Source organism: Asparagus officinalis, chromosome 1 (assembly GCF_001876935.1).
Source record: "Asparagus officinalis chromosome 1, Aspof.V1, whole genome shotgun sequence".
In the NCBI taxonomy this organism is placed as follows: Eukaryota; Viridiplantae; Streptophyta; class Magnoliopsida; order Asparagales; family Asparagaceae; genus Asparagus; species Asparagus officinalis.
This window is the reverse complement of record NC_033794.1, coordinates 126916585-126924052: the sequence shown is the minus strand read 5'-3', so window position 1 is coordinate 126924052 and position 7468 is coordinate 126916585.

Below are 7468 nucleotides of genomic sequence, written 5' to 3'. Positions count from 1 at the left end.
CTATCCCGCTAAATGGGATGTCGTCCCATATCCCCTAAAATTTAAGCCACTCAACCTCGTGCAGTTCGACGGCAAGGGTTCTCCTACCCAACACATTTACTACTTCCAGACACAGATTGAACATATAACGGGTAATGATCCTCTCATGACTCGACTATTCATTAGTACTCTCAAGGGAATCGCTTTTGAATGGTTCCGAAGATTGGAGTCTGGGTCCATCAAATGTTGGAAGGACTTGGAAATGCTTTTCATGACCAGATTTTTTGATGACGACACGGAAGTGTCTATGGCCACTCTGCTAGCCGAAAAGCAGAAGAAGACAGTCCGTCAGTGACTTTGTCAAGAGATTCAGGAATCGATCACTACATTCCTGTGATCAGGTCTCGGAGGCTACACTTATTGAGATGTGCCGAAACAATCTCGCTATCAACATACTTTCGAAAATGGGTGCGGTTTAAGCTCGCTCATGGAAGGACTTGGTTTGGCAGGGAGAAGAGGTCGAGAACATGCTCAAGAGGATAGATGCTGAAGAGCATCGCGAGTCTCGTCCGAGAAAAGAGGGGGTAATCAAGGTAATTTCACCCCTCAGAGACAATCAAAGGGAAAGATACTTTGGTAGTGAAGACCTCCTCTTCCCCTAAATCTTCTTCGAAACAGAAGGGCAATTCTTCTGATAATCACTTTCAGAAGAAGTACGACTTCAAGGATGAACAAATCGTCCCCATCCTCAAGTCTTTGATCAAGACGAAGAAGATTGAACTCCCAGAATTGAGGCGACCTGAGGAAGTATCAAGGACAGATGATCCCAATTACTGTATGAGCCACAGAATGATGCATCATCCAACCAAGGCATGCTATATCCTGAAGGGTAAGATTCAGGCATTGCTAGATGTAGGGGTCTTGAACGACCGTTCAAGCAGAGCAAAAGAAGGTGATTGCAAACGTAATCTCCTTGCAATTCGAAGATTCCGCGGAGGTACAGATCCAGGACGGTGTGAAACCGATTCCCCAAACGGAGACTAGGGTTGTGAACCTTGTTTGCATCAGCAAAAGGAGAGGGGTATGGTTCCTTACACCACCCCGACAGGTGAGGTTATGTGGGTCCATCCTGATCTATTTATAGATGGACAATGGACATCTGCAAGTTTAAAGAAGTCCAAGTCCAAGCAGAAGGTTTGCAACATTATTACGGCCATCCTAGATGAGGGAGTTGAAACTACTTCCCTCAGCAGTTCTGATGAAGAGCAACCGGCATTCGCCACACAACCCGCACAGATATCGGGAACACGCGGTTGTTTTCGTCGAAAGTTGCTCTCGTTGTGGAATTCATTATATCTTCAGTCGATTACAACAAATTCAAAAGAAATAGTCTTTTTATAAGACTTCTTTTACACAACAAAATGAAAATTACAACTTTTTAGAAACAAACGCAGGATCGTTGTTTGGATCGCTGCTTGCGTGGGATCTTTGCCTGTGCCGGGAGCGCTTTGGCTCGTGGACCACCAAATCACAGATTCTGATTGAATCGTGAGGGGTTTAGTGATTCTTCCTTCGTTTATCGAAGTGAGAATTTAAAGCGATATCTTATCAAAGTAAGATAGTCGTTCTTCTTGAAATCAAGTCAAAGCTCGAATCTCAAGGAATTGCCAGTCAGGAACTCTGCTCTCTCTGCTCCGAATTGCTCAAAAACGATCAGCCCCTTCAAAAACCGACCTCAGGGGGGTATTTATAACCCCTAGAAACAGTTAGAGAAAAAGGAGCTCGCGAGACAGCATTTGCTATCTCGGCTGCCGAGACAGTGTTTGCTGTCTCGGCAGGAGACAGAGTTTACTGTCTCGGGTTCCGAGACAGTAAACATTGTCTCGGAAAACCCAACTGCACAGTGGTTTCTGTAGTAACTGCCTTCCCACGTCTTAAAACTCCGTTATTTTGGCAGTTATCAACGTGATTCTCGCCCACGACGTTCCCCATGTTCTTTGACAGTTGGTGGCCACGTGTCGGCGGTTACAAAACAGTTTCTGATCTTTTGAAGGCTGTCTCGCGGGCGAGACAGCAAACACTGTCTCGCGTGGCGAGACAGCAAAGGCTGTCTCGCACGGCGAGACAGCAAAGACTGTCTCACGTGCGAGACAGTCTATACTTGTGTTCTTTTGATTTTTTGGATGATTTCCTCTTGAGCTGTATTTGGATATCTTTTCAGCATTTTTTTGACGCCTACAGATACCCCCTCTAAAGTATTCCAGACTCATTTTTTTATAGAGGAGTCTGGGATACTTTGGATAAGACAGATCTTATCTGCAATCCTTTCAATGCTTGATTGAGTAGATCGTACGGAAGGACCCAAAAATGGCTTCAACTTTCATCTTTTAGCCTATTCAGTGCTTTATAGAATAGTTAGAATTCCTCCGGTGCTGCGCTTCTCGCGTGGCCGTTGTCGAAGTCTTGAATTAGAACTGCTATTGAAGAATGGAGAAATAGTTTATACTCATATACTTTATTGGAGTGTTCGGAAAATAGTTTAACCTCATATACCCGTTAGAAGGTAATCAGGTTATTTTTAAGAATATTCTGAGTAATATTCTCCAGAAACTTCCTGTTGAGGGTAGGGAAACAGTTTAGACTCGTGTACCTATTGGAGTAACATGGTCTTTTTTTTGTTAGTAGAGATGAACCCAATGATGGAGAGGAAGAATTTTATATTCTATCTCCTGGTCTCTTTTTTGTTGGTAGAGATAAACCCGAAATCGGAGAGGAAGAATTTTATATTCTATCTCCTGGTCTCTTGTTTGTTGGTAGAGATAAACCCGAAATCGGAGAGGAAGAATTTTATATTCTATCTCCTGGTGTAAAGGAAACGATTTTGGCTTTGGTCCTAACTGTTTAAAGGTTTGACCAAATAGGGGTTTGAGACGATCCTAACTGTTTAAAGGTTTGATCGTTCAATTTGTGGACCTCTCGTTCATGGAAGGAATCGAGAGGGGATTTTGGCTTTGGTCCTAACTGTTTAAAGGTTTGACCAAATAGGGGTTTGAGACGATCCTAACTGTTTAAAGGTTTGATCGTTCAATTTGAGTGGACCTCTCGTTCATGGAAGGAATCGAGAGGGGATTTTGGCTTTGGTCTTAACTGTTTAAAGGTTTGACCAAATAAGGGTTTTAAGACGATCCTAACTATAGGAAGGTTTGATCGTTCAATTTGTGGGCCTCTCGTTCATGGAACGAATCAAGAGGGGATTTTGGCTTTGGTCCTAACTGTTTAAAGGTTTGACCAAAATAAGGATTTGAGACGATCTTAACTGTTTAAAGTTTTGATCGTTTAATTTGTGAACCTCTCATTCATGGAACGAATCAAGAGGGGATTTTGGATTTGGTCCTAACTGTTTAAAGGTTTGACCAAGATGGGAATTTGAGACGATCCTAACTGTTTAAAGGTTTGATCGTTCAATTTGTGGACCTCTCGTTCATGGAGAATCGAGAGGGGATTTTGGCTTTGATCCTAACTGTTTAAAGGTTTGACCAAATGAGGGTTTTGAGACGATCCTAACTGTTTAAAGGTTTGATCGTTTAATTTGTGGACCTCTCATTCATGGAAGGAATCGAGAGGGGATTTTGGCTTTGGTCTTAACTGTTTAAAGGTTTGACCAAATAAGGGTTTTAAGACGATCCTAACTATAGGAAGGTTTGATCGTTCAATTTGTGGGCCTCTCGTTCATGGAACGAATCAAGAGGGGATTTTGGCTTTGGTCCTAACTGTTTAAAGGTTTGACCAAAATAAGGATTTGAGACGATCTTAACTGTTTAAAGTTTTGATCGTTTAATTTGTGAACCTCTCATTCATGGAACGAATCAAGAGGGGATTTTGGATTTGGTCCTAACTGTTTAAAGGTTTGACCAAAATATGAGTTTTGTGAGGGAAGATTGATTTAAAGAGGTGATCGAATCTCATCTCAGCAAAAGAGTGTTCGGAAATCATAATAGGAGTTTAGTATTTATCATTTTGTTCATAATAATCGGGTTATCCCTAAGAATATTATATTTAACATTCTTCCGGGAACTTTCCGTTATATGAATTATCGACCCCCAGCTTTCTTTGCAAAACTGGGTATAACGAGGAGTACGTCATCCTCAGTCGCATGTTCGGGTTATCCTTAAGAATATAAGATTCTCTAGGAACTTCCCGTTATATAAATCATCCACCCCCAGCTTCCTTTGTGAAGCTGGGTTTACCATTGTATTTAGTTGGATGATCGAGAAGCAGTTTATACTCGTATACTCTTTGGAGTGATGGAAAACAGTTTATACTCGTGTATCCAATGGAGTTAGAACCGTCTTTACTTGGCTTGTTCCGCCGTTATGACACCGGAGTCAATTAAGGTTTGGATTTTATTTTTGAGTCCAAAGCAAATCTCGGTGGGATGAAGAACCCTTCTGTGATACGCACAGTAGTTTGGATCCGTAATCCTCTTAGCTCCCTCCTGATCTTTGATAGATGGTAGCTCAATTTTGTCATTGGCGAGGAGGTATTTCAAGATGACCAGAGCTTCATCATCTTCGAAGGAATACTCCTTTTGAAACCTCGGATCGGGAGTCGCGTTCCCAGTGATTGCAGATGTCCTCGGTCGGTTCTCTCAGCTTTCTTTCTTTTAAGAAAATGCTCAGCTTGTTCACCACGCATTTTTAAATCTTTCCAAGTTTTGGACGGTACGACCCCCAGGGTTTCCAGGACATCAATGGAGAGATTATTGTGGCATGTTTGCAGAATAAACTCCTCTGTAACAGGATCTCTGCAATTCATTGCCTTGTTACGGAAGCGCTTGACAAAGTTATCGACTGACTCTCCGTCTTTTTGCTTCTCATCTAGAAGGGTTCCGATCGACACTTCGGTGTCATCCTCGAAGAAATTGTTGAGGAATAAACTTTCCATGTCATCCCAACAATTGATGCTCCCTGGCTTGAGACGTCGGTACCAATCGAAGGTGGGCCCACGAAGAGTGCCAACAAATGACCGGACCATTAAAGCCTCGTTTCCAGAAATCATGCCCACATGAGACTTGAAATAAATCAAGTGCTGAGTAGGCGAGCTTTTCCCGTCAAACGGTGTGAAATTAATCAGATTGAATTTTGACGGGTACGACATTAAATCTCATTCTCTTGGATAGGGACACGGAATACCCGTCTTCTTTACTTCCTGAGCTGTCATCAAAGCGTTGATTTTGTTTTCAAGCTCTTTCATTTTCTCATCCTCATCTATGACTTCATTCGAAGGACGTTGAGGAGAATGAGTTAGACCACCCCCTGTAAGAGGTGCCATGGAACCACCCCCAATATTGTTATTGGGAGGATACGTTAAACCACCCCCAGCATTATTGCTATTGGGAGGTGCATCAGCAAAGATGACTTCCTCCGGATCACTGTCATCTGCAATATTTTGAGTGTGGCGGCTGGATTCAGCTCGCTGACTGGACTCAGGAAGTTGAGACTGTTGAGTTAGCAATTCTCTCATTTCTTCATCTCAGCTCTAATTTCTTCACGTTGCTTCGTTAGAGCTTCTTGAAGCATTTGAGCAAATTGATCAGAGGTGATCGTGAGTACTTCTCTGGTTTGTCCCGTGCTAGACATTGTATCATCAGAAGTGATTGCAGAACAAGTGTCCGAGAATTCATCCTCCGAGGACATTCCTTCTTGCATTCTTTTGTAATCTCTGCGTCTGATGGCTTCTAATTGGAGTCGAGACATCCTTTGAGCAATTCTTGGATTGACTTTTCCACTGGGAGAAAAGTCAGGATTTGAGTCATTTGAATGCCGCTTCGACTTTCTTTTATCAGCCACGTTGATGGTGACTTCAGGGAATTCATCATCTTGGACAGCTGATCTTCTCTTGCGGAAATGTCTCGGCTTAGGCTTCGACATTTCGGTGAAAAGACTGCGGAATACCGAGACTCTTCGTGGGATGGCTTCTCGTTTTGTGTAGTTATATTCCGACAATGCTGCTTTTATAAGTCGTACACAAGAACAATGAGAGCGAATAATTCTCTTTCGAAATTTATTCACATCCCCAACTTGATAATACGATTCATCGGTATGATTGCCAAAAAATCGTATCGTTTGTTGGCATGACCTCCCAGGTATGACGATGTCTTTTGGTGAATGCGTCTTCTTCTGGGGTTGTAAAACCTTGTTGGCATTCTCAGGACAATTTATTACTGTCTTTGAGCGATCCATGGTTATGTCGGGAGTCACACGTTTAGAACCACCCCCTTGCGGGTATGGAGTCTTAACGGGCTCCGAATGCTGATTTTGCACAACTCCAGACTTTGGAATCCAAACTTTGCAGAGTTTTGGTGATTTTTTGGCCACCGTTTCCTTGTTTCCTTCTCGTCTTTGTTGTAAGAGAGCACGGGCATGAGCAGCGTTTGTACGACGCTTTTGTATGCGTTCTTTGAGGGTCGAGCGAGCCCTCTTGACAAAAGGCCATTCATCCGTCGTTATTTTAGCAGAGATACGAGTGATTGGTTGTTGAGACAACTGAACCACTCGAACCCCGTCGGTTTGTTCCAAGGCCTTAGCTATTTGGCGAGCGCGGAGCTGACGTTGTCTCTGACGAGCCCTCTTCGTCAGTGCCGGTGGGCTTTGATTCGATGACTCTTTAACTAGATAAGAGTCATTGTGAGCAGAGGTGTTGCGCATAAAATCCTTAGCAACAATCAGGCTAGAGTCTTCGTTTTGTGCCTTCTTTGGCATGTAGGTCTTCCTCAATTCTGAGATCCTCTTGTACTTGCGAGACAATGAAGATCTTGAAGAGGATGATGAGAGATATTCCTCAAATTTGGTTTGGTCGAATTCGTATTCGACCACAGATTCAACTGGAATCTTGATCGGCTACGACACGACGGTCTCGGCAGCGAGACCGTTGGCTCCCACTGTGGTCGCCAGTTTGTTTTCATCGAAAGTTGCTATCGTTGTGGAATTCATTATATCTTCAGTCGATTACAACAAATTCAAAAGAAATAGTCTTTTTATAAGACTTCTTTTACACAACAAAATGAAAATTATAACTTTTTAGAAACAAACGCAGGATCGTTGTTTGGATCGCTGCTTGCGTGGGATCTTTGCCTGTGCCGGGAGCGCTTTGACTCGTGGACCACCAAATCACAGATTCTGATCGAATCGTGAGGGGTTTATGATTCTGACTTCGTTTATCGAAGTGAGAAATTGAAACGATATCTTATCGATGTAAGATAGTCGTTCTTCTTGAAATCAAGTCAAAGCCTGAATATCAAGGAGTTGCCAGAAACTCAAGAACTCTGCTCTTTCTCTGCTCTGAAGTGCTCAAAATGATCAGCCCTCCTGAAAAATGGCCTTCGGGGGGTATTTATAGCCTCTATGAACAGTTGGCGGAAAACAGTCTCGTGAGACAGCATTTGCTGTCTCGACTGTCGAGACAACATTTGCTGTCTGACTGTCGAGAC